This window comes from Hippoglossus hippoglossus, chromosome 24 (genome assembly GCF_009819705.1).
Source record: "Hippoglossus hippoglossus isolate fHipHip1 chromosome 24, fHipHip1.pri, whole genome shotgun sequence".
Lineage (NCBI taxonomy): Eukaryota > Metazoa > Chordata > Actinopteri > Pleuronectiformes > Pleuronectidae > Hippoglossus > Hippoglossus hippoglossus.
This window is the reverse complement of record NC_047174.1, coordinates 10327604-10352263: the sequence shown is the minus strand read 5'-3', so window position 1 is coordinate 10352263 and position 24660 is coordinate 10327604. Positions and strand designations below refer to the sequence as shown.

General features: G+C 42.7%; 1 protein-coding gene across 1 annotated transcript in view; it reads right to left on the bottom strand.

Moving 5' to 3' along the window:
• Window positions 1-24660, bottom strand: part of xkr6b (XK, Kell blood group complex subunit-related family, member 6b) — a 46834-nt gene that overhangs the window by 21455 nt on the left and 719 nt on the right. The gene's annotated exons all lie outside the window — the stretch shown is intronic.

The window sequence follows — 24660 nt, the reverse complement described above, 5'->3', positions numbered from 1 at the left end:
GGCTAATTAGGTATCCATGCTATCCTATCTTCCCTTTAATGGAAAATCGAACCACATCAATTTGTGATGTTACAGGTAATGTTAGGGCGGTTGTGGCTCAGGAGGTAGAGAGGGTCATCCACTAACCAGGAGGTTGGTGGTTTGATCCCCGCCTCTTCAAGTCTGCATTCCGTAGTGTCCTTGGGTGAATGTGATTTGTACTGTAAAGCACTTTCAGTGGTTTTTAAGACTGGAGAATACAAAAATACAATTCCATTGTCATAGTGTCTTGATCGCAGCCTGGTAGCTGGCTGCAGCAAATCCGCCTCCTCCATGTTAGTGGATTTGACATGGAGCAAACAAAAAAGTCAAAATTCAAAGACATGGTTTCTGTCATTTTCGGTAATTCTTATCATACTTATGTTTGTCCAAGTGTTGATTCTTCCGGTAAGTTTGGTTATGTGATGCCATAAAAACAGAAGCATTAACAGCTGAGAACACGTATGTCAGTGGGATGATATTTTTGGCTTCATTTCTGAAATGTGGTAGGAAGTTGAGATACGTTGTCGGTCTTTATATACAGTTAATGTGTCAAACCCAGAGTTACTACTTACAGTTCACATTAATAAACACATTTCTTAAAAGATCTTGTGTTCCATTTATCATCAAAAAACTGTCTTTTCATTTTGACTTTTCCCCACATCAGCCTCTAAACAGCACACAAATTGTTTTTCATGCAAGTCACCGAAGCCCCCGACCCTGTAGCAACAACACCCAGAAACACTGCGCGCTGAAGTATTAAACGGCAAATGGGAAGCGACAGTCTCGAGAAAACTCAGCACTTTGTGGGGAAAAACAAGCTGTCAATATCAGCGCCCTGCAAGCACATGACACTGGAAAGAGACAGAGGGACACACGCAAACTGTGACAGAGATGAAGAAACGGAAGGAGAAAGAGAGAGCGGAGGGATACATTGACATCTTTGTCTCTCCCTCACTGTGGGCTAAGGTGCTTGTCTCTGACAAGAGAATGTCGATTTATATCTAAAGTGGACAGCTAAGCCAAAGGAGCTACACTGTGTTGAAACCTGTGTTTGCCCAAGAGGCCAAGCAGGGTGAAAATCCTGCAAATCCCTTCCCTCTCTTTGCTCTTCTACTCCACAGAACTTCAAATTTATGTGAAACCTGATCGTGAATGAATATACAATGTTGGGGATTTGTGAAGTAAATCAACATGAACATACTATTCTATCCAGGTATGATTGCACATATGATTGCACATATAATTGCGTGTCATAATTTACTGTCACAATTCAACCATTTTTCTGTTCGTATAGCCATTTTCAGACATGAACTCCAGAGAATGTCGGCACAATTGGGTCCGGACTTTCTCCAGAAGTTGCCTTACACACATGAGCAACGCAGCAGGTGATTCTCCGGGTCAGAAACGTTCACAGCAACATAGAAATCTCTGGAGGGTTCAGATGAGAGGTGGTGCAGCAGGCAGAGGCAGAACGTAACGTATTCATTCCGATGTGGAGATCACATGTTTTCGCTTACAGCAAATCGACACAGGTATCGGCTCTTATCACCAAAAATGCTGGCTCTATGGCTGAGATATTAGTATTCTTTTTGGGGGGGTTTTACATCTTCGTGATTGACGCACGTTTGAAACATCATCCGCACACCCACTCACTCGTTTTGAATCCTGCCAAAGGATCTCCTGCTGTTTTCTCACATCGGCTCATTCGGACATTCTTCTGAGTTTGGGGGCTGGCCAGAGAAAATCTGGAGAAAATCTGGATGAAATGTGTGTTTTCACATACAGCCCGTTCTCCAGAGTTCAGTGCATGTCTGAAAGCAGCTTATGTGAGGTGCTCTATACACATAAGGTTTGGTTTTGCTAACATGAGTCGTTTCTTTTACTGGTGAGAACAATAAAGGCGTCGGGTTACATCACACCGATCACTTGTGTTATCTGATTTATTCATGCTTCACAATCACTGGCTCATTCATCAGCTGTTTACCTGCCTACTGACAGTTCTCATTATTACCAAAGTCCTTACAGGCACGACTAGCCACCCTGCAGCCATCTTGGCAACACGTACACCCATGTAGCTATTTTGGGATAACAAGACCAGGCCTCTATTTAAACAATTGGGGAGAGCATTAAATGCACTTTTAATGTTCACCTGGATGTAAAAATTGCTTGTATATATAATCATCAGTCAAATCCGACAAAAATGAATTCCTAAGAAGTTTGGTCTTTGCCCCAAAATAAGGTTTAAAACACCTTTTACCCACAAATGTACAGTTTCACAACACCAACTTCTTTCATGGCCTAAGGACGCTGCATGCAACAGCCCATCCCATCAGAGTACTCGAACAGACTTATGGATACTGTGATCCACATCTACACATAAATGTAAAAACTTTGTCAAAGTGTTACTGCCACTTCCTTTTTCTCTCCGTCAACACCCGCCTCGCTCCACTTGTAAGTTATTCTCAAAGCACACTTCATAAACAAGCTAATTCAGGTGACCTGATATGGTCATTCCCTCAGTGCCGGGGTCGCAGCGCATCTCAAAACGAAACATCTGGGAGTGGATAATTAGCCGGTGCGTGTGTGCGAGACCACTTTTGTGCGCTTGCACCCGGGTCACCGCGCCAGCTCACATCAGACCACATCAAACAGACCCATCTCAAGTCTGTGACACACTTTCATCAAAGACAGCACACAGGAGAGAGAGCGATCTCTTCAGAAAGCCTCAATATGTTACGGTCGGGCTGCGTTCCTAAAGCAGGCCGGGGGTTTATACAGTATGCAGCACTATAGAGCACACACACGAGGACAGGTACACACACACACACACACTGACGGAAAAGAGACACAAAAGCAGGATTACACAGCGAAATGTATATGCAGCTCAAAATATTTTAGTTTGAGTTTCGCTTGTCTATTTTTTCCTACTCTATTCTGCAGAGTCTGTCTGTGTCAGAGTAGGCTACAAGACGGGTTGACTTCAAACAGTCGTGTCCCATCGTACAGCACATCACAGCACTGCCAGCTCCACCTTTGAAGCTCCCCTGGATGGAGCATGCTCAGTGACACCCAGTCAATAAGTAATTAGTGGAGGCTTCAGTGGCAGTTGTTCACCTTGTGAGGCTGTGCACTGACCCACAGTCAGCCACCCCTTCATCCTACACATCCCAAAAGAACAAACAGGACGGAGGAATGTCTCGGAGGATGAGTTGAAGAATTGTCTTCTGAAATGTTTTCTCTTTCTCTTTTTTTTTTTTTTGGTTGTGGAATACTGAATTAATGGCAAACAGAATTCCTCAACAAGATAGAAATAAACTTAAATATACTGTAAACTAAAAACTAATTGGAAATAATGATTAAAGGATGTGATGAGAAAAAAGAATTACAATAAACCGTGTAACGCTATCTCAACCTGACAAGTAACTCAAGTTAATCTAAAATACACATTGTAATTAAGACCTAATGAACAGATAATTAAATGAAATAAGTTTAAAGAGCAGTTTGACATTTTGGGAAAATGCACATATTCCCTTAGTGAGAGTTAGATGAGAAGATCCAGAGTGGGAATGAATGAATACAGCTAGCAGCTTAGATCAGACACACTGTGCACAGGCAAAAAACAAAACCCCACACATAACCTATCACAAAAGGGTAAACTGTCATTTTTAAACATCTGTTTTTGTATGAATAAAAATAACGAGAAATTATCAGAGGACACAGTCTACACGGCCGATGAAGTAGGCGGCCATCTTGGGCTGCATGGACTGCGAATTCCGTAGCCAAATGGTCTACTTGTATTGTTAGCTACTTTGAGACGCTGCACTTATTTCATCACTGTCACGCAATGAATCCTTTGTATTGGACGGCCCGAGAGGGATCCACCTGTTGGATCAGCAACATATGAAGGAGCCGGCAAAATGGTGCAGCACAGTCGCGCCCGTGACGCAATACATCTTCAAATACAGCCTCCGAAGGATGCGGCCGCCGAATTGAGACACAGCTCATGTAATAATTAATGAGCATTAGAGGTGCGGGTGGGTATATATTGTTAGCTTTAGTCAGGGTGGGCTTGCTCTTTTCCTGTGTTCTCATTATAGCTAAGCTAACAGTCTGCTTGCTGTAGCTTTATATTTAGCACGCTGAAGTGTCAAAAAGGGTCAACCCTCAACGATAGGAGGTCCAGCAGTCGACTAAGCTTTAAAAAAAAATAATGCCAATTGACACATCCTTAAACAGCATGATTATATTATCTGACCTTGAGATTCAACCCAGTTAATTCCTCACTATCTTGCAAGTGCAATTCAAGGCCAGGAATTAAACAAATAAATAAATAAATACCTCGTACTACAACCAAGAAAGGAAGAGATTTAACCGGGTCATGTTATGTCTGTGTAGACATTGTAAAAGATGTGACTGCGAGATTTTGAAGTAAAAACTCACAGCGAGATCAGAAGACAGTCATGAGGCTTGCAGACTGAGATCAAAACCTTTATGCATAGTGCATGTGCCGAGGCTCTTCACAAAGTCTCTTTCATGGCTCCTCTCGTGGTGACCCACTCGGAACCTGTCCATCTTTTTTCATTTTCAATTCCTTGTTTCTGTTCTACTCTCAGTCTTTTTACCCAATTTCCCCTTGTTTTCCTTGTGTGTATTTCCCTTGTCTTCCATATGTCTCATCTTCCCCCTCGCGCTCCTTTAGCAGAATTTTGTCAAGGCTCTTTTTGTGAGCGATACAGCGACAAACTGCCGCTTCGCTCTTCTTTCCTTGATGTTCTCTTAATGTTGGCAAAGTGATGTAACAGCATGCAAGTCATTTTATCTGTCTAAACAAATAAACATCAACAGCATGTTTCATTGTGAAAGATATAAAGAGCAATGTAAGCTCCCAACTGTTACTCGAATATATTGTACGCCTAAAGAAATCCGGACGGACCCTTGACTTGTATGTTTACTCCACATATTCTGTCTGTAAATTCACAGAATGGGAATAGTACAAAATACATTTTCTAGCGTCTGGGAACAATAGAACTTTCTCCCTCTGTTGTGTCTCTATTAATTACCTGTTAAAGCTTTAAAGAATCTTGGTTTCCAGCCAAGAGGCAGATGTGTGATTTATGAATTCTTTCATTTACATCAATCATCTTTTCACAGAAGTTAAATTCATCGAAAGACCCCACTGCTACAGTATAGTGGTGATGTGACAGCAACATAGCGGCACCTCTTGCTATTATGACCAGTAGCCTACTCATACGATTCTCAAACTCAGATTTCCCCCTGATGTGTCTCAGCATCACTGGTTCAGTAAAAGCATCGTATTCCTTCACATAAAAAAACCTGGAACCAAACAATTATTTCTGCGTGTGTGTTTGATATGTTGTTTGTCGGAGCTACATTTCTACATACCTAGTGATTTAATACACGTTAACTTTGTAATGAATGTTATTTTCATGTGCCCCTGGACTCCAGAGGGAAATTAGCGTTCTTGGCTGCCTCCAAATTGTTTTACTGATGATCAGTGAGCATATGTTGTCTTTGGTTAGGCCAATAGGAAGTCAGGTTTGCAACAATACCATCTACAAAGCCATGATGCTATTATGGTTTTAAAAAATTTAAATTACTTCCTATATCCGCATCAGTTTGTGCATATACCTCCACCAAGGCCCAACAGTCCTGTTATGAAACCACATTTAAATTCACTAGATCCAGATCTTTGTTTGGATCTGCACCAGTCAGCAACAGTCACTATCCGACAGAAGAACACAGATGAAAACATAACCTCCTTGACAGAGGTGACAATCTAAACTAATGTCAGCTAGTTTAACTTTTAAATAATCCATATAAATGCAAGAGCCTGTGCCATCATCCCACCAACCCCAGATCCCTCTGCCCCATGTCAATCTCCTCTGTCTCCACCAGGCTGGGTGTGAGCATGTGACTGTGGGAGAAACTGTAATTTCCAGGGAGAAGTGGAGTCCCGGCTCAGCCTCAGGCCGAACACACTCAGAGGAGCTGCCTGTAACCACAATGATACCTGGCAGCTGTAAAAAAAAAAAAAGCTGCAATGTAATATTGGGTGGAGCTGAAAATATTTGGCTCCACACGACACACACACCCTCCACCACCCCTGAGGTTTGTTTGCAATGGAGCAGAGAAAATAAAAACTAAAATAAGACTGAACTGCTGGGATGTGTTATGTAGGTCATTAATGCGGGCCCGTCATCCTCTGTGCATTGATCCAGAGGAGGCACATCATTAAGAGGCCTTGGTCTCCACTTAAAATGTCAAACATTACTGTACACCAAACCCAGCTTGCACTCTCTAATGAATCTCTCTCTGAATCGTTTCCCCTCCATTTTTTTTTCACACTTTCAAAATTCAGTGGGAGGATTAACTTTAAGTTACAGTGTTTGGTAACTTGAATGCGTCAAAGGCCAAATAGCCTCTCTGTTTGTAGTTCGGTGACAGTTATTGGATCATTTCCCCTAAATACAAACTTAAATGTTATTGTTTTTGGTTTATGGACCTTTAAAAAGAAAGCAGTTTATCACCTCATGTGTATTTTGCAAGAGAGATGATTTATAGGTGCAAAAGCAATTATTTTTGTAAATTCATCCATCAATCCATTATATATATATAATGTACACACAACCTGAACAGGTCAACTCAACCCATCTATCCATCCGTCCATACATCAACCCATCATTTATACCACTTATCCTTTCGAGTGTCGTGGGGGGAGCTGTAGCCAGTGCCAGCGTGAGGCAACATACAGAAAACAAAACCATTCACACCTATGTTCAATTCAGAATCTCCAATCGACCTTCCCTAACTCGCATGTCTTTGGACTGAGGGAGGAAGCTGGAGTGCCTGGAGAAAACCCACATGGACGCAGGAGAACATGCAAACTGGTTGAACCGGGAAACCGGCAAATTTCAGCAATATTCTCTGTCTAATTTGAGTTCACATGATTTAGTATTTAATACAAAACAGTATCACCGTACGTCATGTAGTGTGTCATTCAATAAAAGCTATGATGTTGCTGTCTAGAGCTGTGCCCCCTCAGGCAGAGGACACAGCATCTCTGTGGGAGGCTGTGGCCTCTCATCCCTCTGCAGAACTAGATGACAAAACATCTTGTGCAAAACACAGATCCAAGACCCGCCCACCATGACTCCAATAAATTGAGTGGACCGTGGTGCGTTAGAATGACACCATTTGCAGAGGGCTCGAAACACACCTCCGCATTTGGACCTCAGCAGGGAGGTTTGTGCTTACAAAGGATTGCTATGGTAACGAGATGTGACTCTTCTGTGAGTTTTTGAGTATGCAACGATACCTAAAGATGAAATACAAGAGGGACAGTGTGTGTGTGTGTGTGAGGTGCAGGTCTGCAGTCAGCAGATATACAAACAAACACAGCATCACAGTTCAGTTAACTTAGGGATTCCCCTTCGCCCCACTCCCCTGCCTCCCTCTCTTCTTCAGGATTCCATGCACATTCATGAGAGCGACTGCTCATATCGCTGTTTGCTCAATAGTTCGCACTGATTGCGAGCTTTATGCAAAGCTTCGCAAGGAGACGAGTGTCTGAGAGCAGAGAGAGAAACTGGGAGACAGTGACAAGGAGGGTGTGGGGAGGGATGGCGGTACAGGCGACGGCAGACAACAACACTGCAGAGACAGATCACAACGCAGCAACAAACACCATCTGGAAGCCAAAGAGCGTCATCGCCATTGCGCTCTTCCCCTGAACCTGAAATCTACCACAACCTTGTAATCAACACAGTGCCGTCGACATCCAACTGCGAGAGGAAACAATTAGCAAGGGCGCCTAGCACCCAAAACACTGCGGCAGCCAGGGCCACCAGGATCCAACAAGCCCGTGCTGATTGTCGTCTAAAACACTTAATCAGGACCCGCTGCTGAATTGGAATAGAGGGTCAACATCTGGTTGGAGGGGAAAGGGGGGTTTGAACATCTGCACAGGGGTGGGTTTTGAGGGCCGGAGTGGGTTCGTCTTTGGTGCAGACTCGTCCGCGGCGAGGCTCGGTTAGAAAGTCCTCAGTCTCCTTCCTTTTCTTGCAACCTGGCGACTAAAAGCTGAGGGGGAGCAGTGTCGCTCAGCCCATTTGTTGCCATGGCAATTAAATGTCAATCTAGCGACTGCTGGGTTCTCTACATCGCATTTTACACCCACACACACCAGCACTCGCACTCGCACTCGCCTTATTCAAGCTGAAAGGACCATAGCAAATAAACATAAACATGTAGGTGGAGTTCACTGGTTGGGTCGTGAAAATCATTGTACACATTGAGAAGTGAAATATTCACATGCATACACTAGAAAATATGATAATTTTCAAGTGGAAGCATATCATTTTTTTATCGGAATGATATATATTGTTATAATTATTTTCCCTGAGAAATTTTTCCGGCGTCATTTCATCACTACTCTCTCTCTTTCTATATAAATGTGCATTCCCGTCTTCCCTCTCTCTGTTTTTCAATATTTTTTCCATTTACCACCCCCCTCATCTTCCTCCCTCTTTGTTTCTGTGGCACAGAAGGTGCTGCTGAGTCTCAGTGGGGCTGAGCGAAAGTGAACTCGCAATTGACTGCTAATACAACTGTCATCGCCTGCTGCCCCGCTAAGGCCCACCAGGGGCAGGTCTGGGGAAGAGAGGAATAGGAAGGCGAGAGCGAGACAGAGGGAGGGACCGATGGCAAAGTGACAGAACTCGTGTCCGAGACGCGGAGGTGGAGCAGAGTGTAGGTGCAGAGGCAGACTGCTCAGACGACCGTGAGTCACAGAGGTCGTCCTGTGACAAGGCTGCACACTGTAGCATCGCAGCCGGCAGGTCAGACAGGTGGACGGCTGTGAGCAGACAATGTTTTCTACCTCACTGGACAGAGGGTACACATGGATGCCTCTGCCCCAGCACACTGCAAAACAATATGTACATATTTACCGAGATATGTGTGTCATTTAATGTAGTTTCACTGACTTACTATTAAGTTTAAGGTTCAGTGGTTGGCACGCTTAATTACCTCCAGAAAGGAGGTTATGTTTTCACCCCTGTTTATTTGTTTGGTGGAAGGATCTGGTATGGGTCAGGAAAGAACCCATTCAATTTTGGTGTGGATCTGTTTGAAGGGGGAGATCCAGGATTGTTTTTTTTTTTCCTTTAACATTACGAGATCATTACGAGGGCGTTTTTCGATATTTTTACCATTTTCCCAGGGAATAATTAATGAATCTTGATGATCCCTGAATTATTCCCTGATTGTGGAACTGTTGGGCCTTGGTGGAGGTATGTTCTTCTTTAATTCAACTTCTTAGTGTTTTTAAAGGGTTCATGTTCTTCCCATGAACCTCAAAGGGATAAGCAGTATAGATAATGGATGGTTCAATAGATGCGTGGATGGATAGTTCTTTTTTATCGATGCAAATTCTTAGTCAGAAAATGCTTGAGTGCAGGATTTTAGTTTTTACCACAATGAACCATCTTTCTGCCAGTATTACTCAAGCAAACACCTCCCCATCACCACCATGACCACCATGACGTTAATGGACATTGTTTCCATCAACTATTTGCAGGCTTTTTCTCCACCAGTGAAGATGCTTCTCGTTGATGGAATCTATTTGCCCATCTTTGTGTTTCACTAACCTCAATATACTGCAACACACCTCCAAGTGATCTTTTCTTGTTGAAGTATATATTGTTGAAAAATATAGGGCAGAGAGAGTAGGGTGGACAGAGTGGTAGAGGGAATGGTGCGCTTTTGGGTCCTCAATTCTCAACGCATGGCTGGAGCCGAGTGTGTTTCACATGAAAGCAAAGCGCTGCCACTGTACTGACTGGTCAGTGCTGGAGTCCACTATAAATCTAGGTCACAGTCTCCAGCAGGGCATTACCTCATTAACAGTTCTCCATGCACACATCTACATGTCCCCTTACTCTCTGACTATGGCCCAGGGACAGAAAAATATGAATGTGAAAAAGTCTAATGGGGCAACTTTAAAAGTCATCAAATCGTGAGCATCAGTCCAAATCCAGGAGGGGAACACACACACATAGATCAGCATGCACACACACACACACACACACACATGGTCAGCTGCAGTGTGAAAATGACTGAGCACCATTATGAGCGTTTGGTTGTAATGTAACAGGTACAGTATGTGCAACTATGCAGATGATGGAGCCATAATGGGTAAAACAATAAAACTGTTCCCGCTGACAAGACTCGTTACGATTGTGGGGATCATTAATACTCATGTAATAATATAAAATGTACTGTGGAATAATTATATTGTTGCAAGGTTTGAATGAAACTCAGTTAAAATTACACACGAGTAAGTGAGCATTTCTAATGTTCCAAAATGCCAATTTTAGCTGCCATTTATTTAATTAGTGTTAGTTAATAAATCGAAAAAAAGATACACATATATGTTCTCTGTAGACACATGACACTTCACAACATGTAGTTTATTGGTGGAAGTGCAGAAATATTTGCCAAGGTCACGACCAATGATTACATCAACTTGTATTCTGAAATTTAAGCCTCCTATCCAAGTTAATTGTGTTTTCTATGGTATATTTGGCCTTGTATAATCATGTTAAACATGTAGACAATGTGGTTTGAAGGAAATTGTCAAAGTTGATGAACCAAAACCAGAAATAACATAATATAATATATGCTAGCCTATACTCTCCTTACATCCAGACTGAGAATTGTTTGTAAATGATCTAACCAGAAGAGAAGCTTATGGTTAGTAATTTTTCTAAACTAAACACAAAAAAAAAACTATAGCACAATTAACATTGGGGAAAAATTGGGGTAAAAATCTGAAGGAATATATAAACAAAATGTACACAAAAAGCTGGTTTATGCTGGTTCAGCCAATTTACCTGTCTAGCTCTAATATAAATGTTTTACAGGATTGACGTCCTGATTTACAGTTGTAAAAAAATTAAATAAAGAAGGAAATAATTAAAGAGCAGTGAGGGACACCCAACTATCCCTCTGTCCACCTGTCTCTGTTCCAGTAAAGTGCTAAAAGATCCTGAGGGCGACACTGACTGAACATCTCATTACTGGAGTAAAATATAGTCATGGTGCAAACGTACGAATGAGCAGATGAGCATGAACTAATCACAGTGTAGATTTTATGTCTGCTGTCAGCCTGTGGTGCATGACAGTGCTGCATATTGCTCCGTGTTTTGTAACATTCACTTGTCTTCAAAGAACAGAGATTTGTGCCCAGTGGGGAGGTGAGAGAGAGGAGAGAGCTCCGCCATGCCAACAAAAAAAAAGACAAAGACCAGGCAGGAATCTCTCATGGCAGTGAGGGAAAACTGCCAGAGAGGATGAAAAAACAACAACCTTCCATCTCTTGAAAATAAATGTTTTGGGAAAAGCCTCAAAGTCCTGCACAGAAAACACATATCAAACGAAGTCCCAAAGAAATCAATAGACAGACACTCAATCATTTGACAGTGCTGTTTGATTTTAAATTCCCAAGGACCTTTCTCCTTGGTGCAGATGAAAAAGAAAAATCCTGTGCTATTTTTTTATTGCCTTCCACTTGTGGAAATGTTAAGCTTATTTCAAAAGGCTCCATGATTAAACATCCCGCTAATCTTGTCCCGTTCTAAAACTGCACAGAGCATGAAGCCATTTATTGCAAAAATATGAGGGAAGGCAACACAGAAAGCCTGGTTGCTGTCAATTTTCAGGTTGGCAACTATAAAAAGACGAGAGCTGTGAGGAAATGTGTTTGCCTGTCACTATTCGTGAGGTTACAAATGTGTAAATTAGCCATATGTAATCAAGGATCCTGCATGTGTAGATGAGAGAAAGCGACAGAGTGAGCTAAACACATAACTGAGATGCGTCTCGTTTGTGTTTCCGTGTCCTTGTCCAAGTATGAATACTATAAATATATTTGAGCAAGTAGTCTTTACTTAAAAAGGAGCTGTTTGTTTTATTCTAAGTAAACAACACCAACAGCTGTCGCTGACAGAAATATTTATGGAGTAATTTTTCTTGTTTCCTCCAAACCTGTAATCCATATGGAAGCAAGGGAGCTGGAGTAGCAGTTTCTAAACTGTTATGTCCCTTAAAGGAATACTGGACTAATCCACTTAGACACGGTGGCTGAAAATATATCACTGACTCTATTTCATCTTAAAACCACTGCAGAGGAAGAAGAAAGAGGAACAGTGTTCTTGGACCCAAATTGGTGGTTCATACTGTAGAAAAATATGCCTTCCATGCTAAACGCCTACAGTTTGCTGGTACATAATATATATTATCAGGAATTACAGTAAATTGAATGTGTGCATGCCACTTACATGGTTGTGTGTTCACAAATATAATATTTAGGCAATAGTTGTTGTGCATTTAATATAATTTGATTTGACATTGTGATATCAGGGATATCTTGATCCACATACAAGTGGTTTAAATCGTATGAACTGGAAATTCACTTTCTTCATAAATGATCACATTTCATCACCAGCCCCTTGTGGTGTTCCACAAGGCTCAATTCTTGGTCCCTTCCTGTTCTCCTCGCAGACTTTGACATTTGACGATATCTAATTCATTGAAATTAATAACTAACCTTTTTAGTTACAAATCAAATCGAATTGGTCTGCCTTTTCAGGACATTTTGAAAGGTCAAAAGAAGAACTGAAATTGATCATTGGCTTCTTATGGTTTTTACTTATTTTTCTTGTATATTTAATTCATCTTTAATGCATAATTATTGTTTTTGTATATTGTCTTTGATGCCTCTTCCACTACCCGTACAACACGTTGTAACTTATGATTTAAAAGTGCTGCAAACCTAGTTTTTCAAAATGGCTTCTACTTAAGAGGATCTGAATCTTTAATAATCTGATTAACAATATTACACCTCATCTTTCTGCAGAACATCGCGGCAACTCATCAGATGTTTTACACCATACCATATGAAATGAGTCAAGTGCTTCTCGACACTCATTGCAGTATAGGTTGAAAGTTTGACACCTCCTATACATGCACTCACACATGCTCACTCAATCGCACACATTGTACAGTGTGAGTGAGCGGCAGGTGGCTGAAGTTGTAAGTGACATACAAGTGACATCAGCGAGCTCCTGTTGCTTTTGCCTGAACATACAAACATCCCGACCAAAGTTTATTTTAATAATCTGCAGGACCTGAGGTATAAAGGCTGCTGTTACCATGAAATTCCCTCTGTTGGCGTCAGACAGGGAGGTGAGGATGTAGCAGAAACAAAGAGATGAGATGGTAAGACTGATGATGAGGACGGAGGGAAATAAGCAAAGAGCAAAGAAAAACCGGTCTGAGCTTTGAAATCTGAAGTTCACATGGTTTGCTGTCCCTGTCTGGCCTGAGGAGGTGATAATGTGTGACATCTATCTGATTATGACCTCGCTACTGCGATCGTCTCAGATCCCCCTCAAGAATCCAATTTAGCTCTCCTGGCTGGCCACGGCCACCTGGAGAAAGGAAAAAGCTACCCAGCCACAACCATGAGAAGGAGAGGAAGGACACAGTAAGGACAGTAATGGACTGCTGAGCAGGAGGCCTGAATACAAGCTGTCCTAAATATGAAAAAGCCCCGAACGTTATGTGGGCCAGATCATCTTTTTCTTACAGGATATGGCACATGTGAAAAGTCAGAAGGAATTGAATGCACATGGATGCAAGTGAGATTACAAATATGGTATAAACAAAATTTAAAAAACACCTTTTAAGAAGTTTATAAGTAACATTGTAAGAAGTATAATAATTTGCTTTCTTGCCGACGGTTAGGCGAAAAGATTTATACCATACTTGTGTATGTATGCCACAAATTAAAATGGAGCCAGGAGATGTTTAGCTTAGCTCAGCTTAATTTAGCGTCACATAAAGATTGAAATTGTGGAATGGGAAATTGTCTGTCAGCACATGGAAGTTAAAACTCTTAAAGCCAACATCTGATCATCTGTTTAGACTGGATCCGGTGCTTTTGAAATTCCTGTTAAAATCAGCTGAAACATCCTGGTGTGTGTTAATGTTTGCTTGTTAACAGATTTCTGAAAGTCTGTATTTGACTGTAGCTCTCTCACTATCACAGTGGCTGCATGGTTTTGTCATCATTTTCGTCTCATTCTCAAATTAGCATGTTGACATCCAGTGAGCTGACGCTGAGCACACACGACAGCAGTGATTTTGTGGAAGGAGTGTGCTCTTTTGACTTGCGTCTTCACATTCCTCTTTCCTCAGTGAGCGTTAACAGCTCACGAAGCAGGGTATCACCACATACAAGTAGGAGAATGAGACGAGACAACTGTGAAGCCCTGCAAGTGAGACACTGTGGGAGCGAGAGAGAACTAAAGGAGCTCTTCAATTATTTATAAGCAGAGATTGTCTGTTTATCAAACTGATGCCTGGAGCGTCGACCGTGATTAGACTCAAACAATGGTGGTCGTCTCCGAGCACTGCTGATGCAGCTTCCAAGACACAACCCAGATATGAGTGTGTGTGTGTGTGTGTGTGTACTTGTACTTATCTTTTGTGTCTTTGTGAGGACCATTTGAGCATGGACCATTGGAGTGAAGACATTTTGGCTGGTCCTAATTTTTTCCTATTAGAGGCTTCAGATTTGCTTATTGGATTAGGGTTAGAATTAAGTTTAGGTTAGGTTTGAGCATTTAGTTGCGATGGTAACGGTTCCATAAGGTGCTTGGGAATGTGTCATGCCAATTAACTCAAAATAAAGTGTTGGTATTTACCTGTCTAATTTTTGTCTGCATGGAAGCTTATCAAGTGCAAAAAGTCTATTATTTTATCTATTATTATTTTATTATTTATGAAGTTATCTATCTGTATTTGTCAGCATTTATTCTATTTCTTTTTGCAGTGTGAAATTGCAGACAGGCCTTTACTTGATCCAGTATACAGTGGGCGGTCACCGACTTTTTTTCACCAGCAGTCAATGAAGGGTGTAATGCATATCAAGGCCCAGGCTTTCAGTTCAGTATTCATTTGGGCATCTCACTCATGAGAGGGTCTCAGTCTCAGGAATAACTGCATTTGGTGGTGGTGCAGCTTTAAAATTAATTTAACTGTTGTTTATAACGTCTCCCTTTTTGTATTGACTGGCTGTATCAAGTGTAGTCTTTTCAGCACAGTATTAAACGACTGTGAAAAGCTGCACATCTAAAGAACCGACTCGTGAACCGGGGCACAGCAGTTTCCTCGAGAAATGAGACGTTTTGTCAGGAGAGGGGCGCAGAAGTGAAAAGGTGACGGGAAGGCAGAACGTGGGAGATCTGAAAATGGGCCCTGTAGGGAGTAAAAGATGGAAGGTATGGCAGGATGAGGAAGAAGGAGTTTTTTTTTTAGTTGTAATGGGGCAGGAGCCAGATGCTCCAGTTTCCTTGACAGAAATGGAGGTCAAATGCAGCTTTATGTGAAGGCAACATAGGGAGAGGCAGGCACAAAGAGAAAAATGGAGGGGAGGGAGCTGCCATGATGACTTTAACTAGTGGTGAGGGACGTGGGTTTTGAGAACACGGCGTGGAGAGCCTCTAACTATAGCAAATGAGGAAATAATAAGACGGAACAGGGGAAGACGCAGTGTGGTGTCTCCTTCCAAGATGGATGGAGTGGGATAAAAGGCTTATGAGGAGCCTAAGAACATTAATAGGTGTAAGTGATAGGGAGGGATAAAAATAAAAACATATGTTAACTTCATAGGGAGGACAGATGGTAATGCGATGGCTTGAGCTTACGAGGACCACTAATGGATCGAGAGAGTGTGCGGGGAGAACACCTGATGATCCCAAATAGCTCACCTGGGAGTGTGCCTCACCTATTTTCAGGAGAAACTGAGGCATAAATATATATTAGGAATATAACTACTGGATCGGGGACTCCTGATGAAAAGCAGCCTTTTGTGTGTGAGCGTTTCAACTCAGGCTGGATATCCTCTGGGCCCAGGTAATGATTTTTCTCTGAAGTAGAATATGCAGGAGTGGAGTAATGCAGGGAAGAAAAAAAAACATTCACACAACGTGCACAGTGTGTTTGTTGCGAAGTGGCGAGGGGGGCAGATTTAGAGGAGAATAGACGGTTGCATTGGGAAGATTGAGAATTGAACTGATGCGGCCAATGTAATTGCCAAACAGAACTCGGCACACACACACACACACACACACACACACACCGCTGAACAAACAGCAGTCTTCAAAGTCAGTAAATCCAACAGCATTATGAGCCATGTTCCACAAACATGAGCGCAACAACTGTAGCAAGCAGGGACAGAGGAGTGTAAACATGTTCGCTTACACAGGAGCAAATTGATAAAATACTGGCAAGTATGTTCGAAACATGTTATGAAGGATACGGCTGTAAAGGCTTTTTTCTATATTTTCCTTAGGGTTACTAAGGGTCCACTAATGCCCATTGAAAGACCCCAAGCAGTAATGTGTTTATTAATGTGTCATTCTCACAATACTAACTGACTTTCCTATCACTTGATTGGTTCCTACTGAAGACCCCAAATCATTCGAGATGGGTCACAAATCTGAGAATTGTAGTTTTTAATCAGGCGTTACTCAAATATGACCAAAAGGTGTACTAGGGGACTACTTTCAGCTTTCACCGGATTAAGACACATACAGTAGTATTGTTGTATATTTCTGGCAGGATGGTGGTTGTGTAGAGTGCATACCGATGCCAAGGCCCAGCCGTTCCCTTTCTAAAACCAAACCACCATTACATTACATTACATATCATTTAGCTGACGCTTTTATCCAAAACGACCTACATTCAACCATGAGAGTACAAACCCAGAACAGCAAGATTCATGTAAATACATTAGCTTCAAAACGCCAAACAGCATTATCCTTTTTAATATAAACACCATGAGTTGCCGGTGGTTATTAGACATCATCTCCTTAACCAAGGTGGAGTGTGGAAGATGTGTGGACTTTCTGCTGTCCTGATGTCAATGGGGAGCTCATTCCACCATTTGGGAGCCAGGAAAGCAAACAGTTGGGATTTTTGGGAGAGCCCTTCCCTGGAAGGAAAAGTAGCTCGGTCTTGTCAAGATTGATTTTCAGGTTGTGTGCGGACATCCACTGAGAGATGTCAGTCAGACAGGCAGAGATTCGTGCTGCTACCTGTGTTTCAGACTGGGGAAAAGAGAGAATTAGTTGGGTGTCATCCTCACAGCTGTGGAAGGATAAGCCATGTGAGTGAATGACAGAGCCGAGAGACTTGGTGTACAAAACTTGGTGTAAACCAAATTGCACACTAATAAATTTCAGTCCCTTTAAGGAATTAAGGAAATTGCTGAAAAACAACATTTCAGTCAGACAACTCATGTTCAAACGTTTATTGCAGCAGTAGAACATGTTTAGTGTTTGGCGTCTAGGCTCCAACTTAATCACTCCCCCATATGATTACACAGGAATGATGGGAGTGATGAGCAAATACTTGTAACCGGAGCCTACAGGTGGAAGCTGGGGTGGTGGAGGGGCTGAAGCGACTGTTAGCAATACTGCAGCAGCGAGGCAAATTTCTGTCCGCTTAAATAGACCACCTGATAAGGTGGGTGTGTATTATAGATGGCTGTGGAGAGTGAGGTATGTCACATGATGTGTGTCACATGATTGGGGCGGCGCAGCTCGAGTTGGCTGCCTGAACTAGCTCGCAGGCGTCGCTCCGTATGTCAAAATGTTAAAGAAAGTGGGAAAACGAAAAACCTGGGTCTGCCCCCTGATCGGGATCCACACTAGAATTGAATGGGTTCTTTCCTGGTGCGTACCACATAAGTTTCATATTGATCTGTCCTGTAGTTTTTGCATTCCCTGCTGACGATTGAAAAACGGACAGAAAAAAACAAGTCCATTGTGATGAAGGGACAAATCACATTGCTGTTGCAGAGAGGAATAAGTTAAACCAGACTTTGGCTACACAGACTTGATCAAATAGGCTTGACTTATTTTGCTCATGTAATTTCATGCTATTTTTGACATAAAAAATTATGGAATATCAGAAGTTTTGTCCTTTAATGATCCCATTGTTAAATGAAAGACATTCAGCAGAATGGTTGTTCGTATATTGGCCCTGTGATAAGCTGGTGACCAGGGTGTAAGAAATGCAAACATGTCATTCTGTGTGTGTGTCCCTGTGTCTGTGAGCGAGGAAGTGGCTGCATACAAGGAGGTATTTAAATACAGAGCCAGCCTCTACTCCCCTGAGGAGTGGACTGTGCATACACATACGTATGTGATCTGCATACAAATCTCTGTCTGCTAACCTATCTGCCCACGTGATTAATATTCCTTCCCGAGTCCGACGCTGTCTCTGTGTGTTGACCGGTGTTGAGAGGCAGCAAGGTTGTAACACCTAGGGCCTCGAGGCCTCCACTAAAATATTGTTTTTCTCAGGAGGCAGGCCTGACGCGGTTAAAGCGAGGATCATCGTAGGCTTTTTATCTCCCATTCATTCACCCTGCACTGAGCTGAAGAGCTCTCAGCAGTAACAGCGGGTGTTATCGCCTGCAGAAATGAGAATCTAATCACCATCGCTCCTTTATTTAAGGTTTTACTCGGGTAGAGTCACCAACAGCATTCTGCTTAAACTCGTTTTTTATGACACAGTTTAATCAACCATCTGTCTGTTTATTAAGAGGTGAAACATTTTGATTCAAACAAATACCACAGACGGATTCAAGTATTTTCCAGCAATATGCTCTAATTCAATAACCCAGCTTGAACTCCAAATCCTGATTACACTTTACCAAAACAGCAATTGAATCCCTTCTCCGGATCCCGCTCTCTTTTTCTGCCACTTGAATGGCTGAGGCGTTTATTTTGGTGTCATTTGTGGCTTTTTTCCTGTCTCTTTACCTCCAGCTGGGATAGGTTCCCAAGAAAGCCGCTGTTTCTAGCATTCTGATTGGCTGCTCTGTCATATAATTGGGGGTTTTCTTGCAGTGCTGACTTTAAAGGTTTGTCCCCTGTTATCAGTGCTAATGAGAAAATGAGTAGCGTTACACCGACGTGTCCCAGAGCAACAACAGATTTTTTTCGACGCTCTCCGTAAATAACACACAGCAGATGTATACCTCAATAAAGATCTGTTTTCTATGCTTTGTCTGCTCTTTTCATCTTCTCTTCTTTGTAGGATATAATGCATTCAGGGTCTTGTATTTTACGTATTTTAAAGCGTTTCTTAAATTACACCCTCAAATATGCTAACGTCAAAACACTATGTTTTGTTCATATTCCTTGGAAAACTGTTGGATTCTTAAGGAAATTCTCAGACCTATTTTTTCTGCCAGCAAACTAAATAAGCTGCCAAAGTCAGAGCGAGCCATCTATCAGTTGTTTCCTTTCCTCCAAGAATACTCCAGTGCTATGGCGAGAACAAGATGTTCCCATCTTTCGTCATTTTAAACTCTTAATACTTAATTATATGGATTGTCACCAATTTATCCAAGCCTTCATCTTTTCCCGCTTTCACCCCCTCGGCATTTTTTTTACATGACAGGGCAGCTGGTTGCATTGTATCATCTCAATGTCTCACTTCGCGGCATGTACAAAACCTTTTTGGCAACAGCAAGCAGCCCTGCCAGCCAAGAGGGGCTTTTGTAGAGTCCTTCCCAGTCTGTATTAATATTTACCAGGCAAGGAAACAGAGGCAGATGTCAACCATGAAGCAATTCCTTCGTGTTCACTCGATGGTGAGCGCACACACTTGTTCTGGATCAAAGCATAATCCGAGCGTCAGATTTGTGGTGTTAATAAACATTTTGTGCAGGGGCACGAGGGGGAGTCCCCTTGGGCTCCTGCAGGTCTGGAGATTTCCTCGATAGAGAAGATCGAACATGACTCTACAATCTCAGTGACACAATAAGAGGAACTGAGAAACATATGTACAGTTGCATGTTTATCAGCCTTTTAAGCAGTTTCAAATCAATCTCATTTGACCCATAGACATTCTTTTAGACAAAATGCATCGATCATCCAAAGCAAACGTAAAAATCTACTATGTATGCAGCACTGTGTTCTTCAGCTGAATACCCTGTCAATAACTGAGCTTTGGTGTAATGTAAGTTCACAGTTTGTGTCTGTGCTCTCAATAAAATATTAAACCAGTATCATTTAGGATATCACAAAATGACTCATGTCCTCTAGATAACGTCTCATTTGTGGTTAGGACGCGGTGCGACACAGTGTTGAATTTGCCTGGGGGACTATGTGACACCCAATGAGACAGTATAAATCAATACCCACTGTCATGCATATACACATTATAACACTCTGTGACTTTAATTTGATAGGCCTCATGAATTTAAAAAAAGAAATACCAAGATAGAGCATTAAAATCTCTCTGTAGCTAAGGATTTCAGCACTGGACAGCTCCCTTAATGAAAACAACAGTGGCGCAGTGATTTCAGCACTGGACAGCTCCACAGTCATGTTTAACATATTGTATCTGGACGAATAATCACCATCTTTAATATTGTCATTCAAATGTCAAAATGATTACAAGCTATATGAGAAGGGGGGGAATTAAGGTTCGTCAGACAGATCCCTGCAAAAGAACTGTTTTGCTACACTAAAATGCGGCACCTTTAAAATGTATATAGCTGCCCAAAATGTACATATATGCTTCTAGAGGTACAGGCTAAAATGGGGCAACAGGGTTAAAGAGGCTGGGTGGACATGGATTTCTCAGACTATGGCTACATGTTGGGGAGATTTATGTATATTTTTGCACTGCCCTAAAACATGGGGGCCTCCGTGTGGCCAAAGACCACCTAAACAATGAGTTGTCAAAATTGAAGAGGCAGAGGTGAGGATGTCTTGACCTTTAGTCTCTGGTTCAGGGGAAAGCTCCAGAAAATGCTGGATCCTACATTTCCCACTATGCTTTTACTTAGTGCATTTCCATAGAAAGCTTCCATAGAACCTCCATTCTCACATTCGGTTAAAATTTTTGAATTCTTAAGCCCAAGCCAAGATAACGCCGGTGAACTTCATGTATTGTCAGTGGAGTGTCCCTTTTGAATATGTAATTGTTTAAACATGTTGAACTATTCAATTATTTACACCAAGGAGGTTGTTTTCACTCCTGTCCACTCGTTTGTTTGTTTGTTTGTTTGTTTTTGGGTTGTCAGCAGGATTAAGCAAAAGCCGCGTGACAGATTTACATGAAAGATTCAGATCCGGACAACTTTTTTTTCACTTTCTTTAACATTGTGACAGAGGGTGTTTTTGAGATGTGTTCATAGATTTCCGAGGGAGAAATTCATGGATCTTGATGAAAAAAATCTGGCAAATTTGGGCGTCTGATATCTGTTTAAAAACACTCACTGCTCAGTTGTTCTCAACTGGCACCCGTTGTTCTCAACTGGCACAAGAAATTCTGCTCAGTTTGTGAAGATTTGGGAAAATTGCCTATTATACAATATTTTTTACCCCGCTGTAAGAGATTTAATCGGCAGAGTTCGACAACACCAACATCCAATTCTGTTGGGATTTCCTCAAGAACAAAGAGCTCATAAAACTTTCTTCTTGGCTTTCCTCAGGGGGAGGAGATGGATGCAGTTCTTCCTCAGTCAGATGCTAATTTGGGTTTACACTGATTAAGCTGTCCATCGCACTGCCAGGAGACCTCAGTGTGATCCACTGTGTGCCTGAGCGCGTGAGCGGAATCTCTAGAGCTTAAGGAGACACCGACGGCAGCGCCGGTGAGTCACGGGCGAGGAGGACGGACATGAAAGGGCCGTGCAGAGCCAGTGACGGAGCAGGATTACAGACTGGGGGAGAGGAATCCTCGACAATTAACGAGGGGGTAACTGCAAAATGAGCTTTGGCGATTCTGTCATCGGCTCGGTCCTCAGGTGCGCGGCGAGAAAGCAGCTAATTGAATGTGGAACTAGAAATAGAACGGAGTAATGAGACATGATGAGGCCGTGTTTTTGACTCCTGTCAGCACTTCAGCTTGTTTTCTCATATTAATGAGAGCAAAACATTTCACAAACTGACGCTGTAGCATCTTGTTAGGGATGCCAAAGGATGGCCGTGATAGCTGCTTGGTAAATGATCATTTATGATACCAAACACATGATATAAAATGTTCCTATGTTTCAGAATTCAGATATCAAGTTGAACCCTGTTAAATATATATTCACACCCCAGAAAATCCATTAACATGGGATAACATATGCCACCTAATGGCAGACCGGCCTCTCATGGTGACTAATAATCTCCATATCAAGTTTTCAGCCCTGTGGGTCTTAGGTCGTGAACTCTCGCTTAGCTGACAAGAGCAGCTTTTGACCCTCAACCCTGAACCACGCAGCAGCCGGCAGGATCACGTCCGAAGGGAGATGGTGGCCTGACAATGATCGCTCTCCCCGGGCTTTACACTGTCACAACATACACGCCAACAGATTATGTTTCCTCGAGTTCCTTATAAGCCCGTTTCAGGGCTTGAGTTTCTTCTACTTCTACTTAAATGCAATTTGGTTGATCTTCAGTCTGTAACTGTTACTGCTATATCTGTAAATCTGAAGTTGAGGTCTTTGTGTAAAGCTATGGGCTACAATTGAAACACAATGTCAGCAATATGGTGGACATATTGTATACTATGCACACATGGATAGTGAGACATGACAAAGCATCTAATGTACTATTACATGTCATGTTTGTATCCTGACTTTTGGATCTTCTCCAGTGTCACCTCAGAAAGCTGCCTTGGACTGATGCTCTTACTCAAAGGTTTAATTGTATAATAAGGGGCGGAGGTAGAGCGGGTCATCCACTAAACAGAAGGTCGGCGGTTCGATCATAGTCTCCCCCATTCCGCTTGCTTGAGTGTCCTTGGGCAAGATACTGAACTCTGAATTGCACCTGACGGCTGTGTCGGAGTTGGTGAGTGATGTGTGATAGAGAAAGTGTTGCACATAGATATGCACTGTATGAGTGTGTGTGTGTGTGTGTGTGTGTGTGTGTGTGTGTGTGTGTGTGTGTGAATGGCAAAACTGTATAGTGCTGTGAGCCATCATAAAGAGTCGAAAAATAGAGAAATAGAGACCATTTACCATTTAGTGTATCAATCAGTGTAACCACAGCCGATGCCTTGGACTTACAGGCCCCTTATCACAGCACTCTCTCTCTGTCTACATTCCACCACAGATGATATGAGCAAAAATAATCAATCGGACCACACTGGAGTAAGTAAACTTGAGCCAATACATCTGCAGCTGATCCATACAGCAGCCTTCAGGTGTGGCTCAAAACGAGTCTGAGGAGAGACGCTCGGTGGATTGTCTGATTCACGGGAGAAACCAATGTTGAGAGAGGATGAAGAGTGATGATGCTCTTTTCAAGCAAAGGAAATGAGGCTTATCTCAAGACAGAATTGCGAGGTGAAACCAGACGACAGGGGTGTCTCATTTCAAAGCTTGTGGCGTGATTTTTTGTTTCGCAAAAAGGAGAAGTTTAGCCCGTGGCACGAATGTCTTCATGTTAGACGCCAAAACAATCATCTAATCCATGTGTGTAAGGAAGCTGGTGTCAAAAACAAGCAGGGGTCAGCCTCAGTCTGTGATGCGCAAAAGAACAGACACCACAGACGTCGCCGGTAAACCTGATCGACAGGATGAGATTGTGTCCACTGACTCTCCCCGGTGCGCTGCTTCACATGTTTTTTTCCGCCTCTGGCAGTGTTGGCCCTCTCAGAGCGGCCGTCATGCGTTACTTTCTTCCTTTAAATGCCAGCCACTGCGTCTGTCTGCACCAAAGAGAAAAAACAACTCGCTGCTCAGAAGCGCTGACTGAACAGTCTACACGGAGGAGGGAGACTGCGCGCACCATGTGTCACATTTTACAACTGTAATGTAGCCGCCGAACATGTCACAGATTACGCACGGGTACGCGCAACCTCAGTAATCCCGACGCAGCTGCATGCATGCACCCCCCCCCCCCCCCCCCCCCCCCCACCCCCCTCCTCCTCCTCCTCCGCGACGCATCAGTGTGTGTTTGGCCACAACGCGGAATTTCGGGCACCACACGGCGTCGAGCGTCGCAGAGGAATCGATGACATCATGTCTGTGGGGGGAAGATGTAGTTTTGTGAGAAGAAAAAAAATACAGATGCTCGTGTGGCCTCCAGTTGCAGAGTTGGAGTATTTGACGCGGGGAGAGGAGGGAGAGGAGCGGGTGAAACGAGGCGACAGTGTGTGCGCCAGTATGTGAGCGGCGAGACACACACACACACACACACACACACACACACACACACACACACACACACACACACACACACACACACACACGCACACGTAAGCTTTCGGCTACTACCTGTCCCTCTTTGAACAAGTAGCCCTCTTCCTCCCCACACAAGCGCAATGGCGCACTGTGATAAAATAACACAGCGGTGCGTTGTCAGTGCAGATGTGGACAACATCTGGCTGAGAACAACACATTTATGTTTGAATATATGTATAATGTGCATTTATATACAACTTTATGTATGAAGCCAAGGGTCGGTGTGATGCCAAACAGCCTAGTAGAGAGTGTGAGGAGGAGGCGAGTGTAGTGGCATCACCACGGTGCTG